The 2151-nt window shown below is 43.9% G+C and overlaps 1 protein-coding gene across 5 annotated transcripts in view; it reads left to right on the plus strand.

The window, feature by feature from the left end:
• Nucleotides 1–2151, plus strand: part of Micu1 (mitochondrial calcium uptake 1) — a 146570-nt gene that overhangs the window by 47018 nt on the left and 97401 nt on the right. The window lies entirely within an intron of this gene.

Consider the following 2151-nt stretch of genomic DNA (forward strand, 5'->3'; position numbering starts at 1 on the left):
AGTACGTGCAGTAGGATCAAAAACCCATTGCCATTGTTCTTGAGTTCTCAGTAGTCCTCATTGTCCACTATGTTCAGCAAGTCCGGTTTTATCCCATGCTTTTTCAGACCCAGGCCAGCTGGCCTTAGAGGGTTCCCGATAGAACATCCCCATTGTCTCAGTGTGTGGGTGCACCCCTTGCAGTCCTGAGTTCCTTGCTCGTGCTCTCTCTCCTTCTGCTCCTGATTTGGACCTTGAGATTTCAGTCCGGAAATGCACCCCTTTTAATATGCATGTATTCCCCTATGATTCGTTAATATAGTCATTTCATGTACTACACATTACTTTTTATTAAAAAATTTAATTTTCATTTGATGTTTTTAGCATCTGGTAATTGCCCTATAAAACAAAGTGTTTATATCTAAGTGGAGTCTTATTTTACAGCAGTGTCAAATACCTAATCTTAGTAGCTATCTCTTGTTGTCTGACTTATTTCAAGTGGTTTCTAATCTTTGTTCCCCATTCTGTCTTACTCCTTTTTCTTGGCAATGTGAATAAGAAGTTTTGCTCTGTATTTTCTATCCCATGACTTGTGGTAAGCAGCGCCCTGGCAATCAGACACTGCCACATTTTCGCTAGACATTGAAGTGGAGAACTGCATGGTGTAGATGTGGTTATTTCCCGAGCAGGTCTGCATCCACGCTGACATGCTGGCTCCAAGGTTTGATGTCACCCTGGGCTTCCAAAGATGATTATGTACTTACCCTGTTTGCGAGCGCAGCAACATGTTCCCGTTGAAACGGACTGTTCATCGTCCATGCCTCGTTCCTCTCCCCTGTCTGTCTGTCTTTCTCATTTATGATGGGGATTGAACCGAGAGCCTCCATATGCTCTACCACTAAACTGCTACCTCAGCCCCAAAGTTCTTATAATAAAAGAAAACACTCAGTTGGGGCTGGCTTCCAGTTCAGAGGTTTAGTTCATTATCGGCATGGCAGGAAACTTGGTCTCTGCTGGCTGTGAGCAGGCCTTTTAAGTAAAATATTGTTTCTGTTCTGAACAAAACCAGGAAGTTTTTTCTTCACTGTGATGATTCACTGGATCAGATGGAGCACCATTTGAATAGCACTGGTTATGATGATAACCTGATAACCTTTTTTATGAAGCCAAAATTCAGCTTGTAATTAAACTGTTAGAACAAACTCAGGTGCTGAGTCAGCATTTCCGGAAGGCCTTTGAGCTAGCAGTATAGCACGGTAGAGCACAGACTCCAACCCGGGTGGGGCTCTCAGTTCGATCCCTGACAAAAGTTAATTCCTTGACACTTGCTAAACTTTTCCATTTTATTTTCCCATCTTCTTTCCTACTCAGTGGTTTCAAAATATTTTTTCATTTTTCTCTTACAAATTAACTTCAGTTATTTTTCCACACAGTATCACTAAAACAATAATAATGATAATCATAGTAATACTAAGGAACCCTAGCTCTGGCGTGTGATCTCCTCATTTCCCAAGGCATGTATTTCTGTGCCGTCCATTCCCTCATTGGACACCCATGTGTGAGTGGTCGGTGGATGATCTAAAACACGCTGGACTGGGGCGAGAAATGCAGCCCCATTCATTGTCCGCTGTAGTGTAACATGGCGTGTAACAGAACAAGGGTGTTGACTTCAGATTATCACGTCATCCTTCAGATACGGCTCTGCCGCAGGGTTGATGGTAAAGACGCTGTAACCACTCGTCTCCTGCTTTCTCAGAGAACTGGGACAGTGGGAAAGCGACTCTGCCCGCTCGTAGCTTTCTGCATGGTTACGACCGTGTTCCCCTATGGAAGGACTCCCTGCTAATGTGTCCGTTCTCTTTCCTGCGTGTAATTGTTCTCTTCTCAGTTCAGTCGTCTGGGAAAGTCTCCTGTGCTGTCTTTGTATCGTTTTATATAGGTTCTCCATTTACCCCCAGGGAGATCTGGGCTCTTCATTCACAGGGGTTCCTCCCACCCCTCTGCCTCATCAGTCCCCACTGCGGGCTCACACATTGCTTATAGCACCTGTTTTTCACTCAAGAACTTTTGCAATGATACTGAGCTTGGTTTCTAAATGATGGTAAGTTTAGGTCAAAATTTATTTCACAGCCAGTGAGGTTTACTTACATTTAAAAAAAGGGGGGGGGGGGG

The sequence above is a fragment of the Microtus ochrogaster genome, linkage group LG2, assembly GCF_000317375.1.
Source record: "Microtus ochrogaster isolate Prairie Vole_2 linkage group LG2, MicOch1.0, whole genome shotgun sequence".
NCBI lineage: Eukaryota > Metazoa > Chordata > Mammalia > Rodentia > Cricetidae > Microtus > Microtus ochrogaster.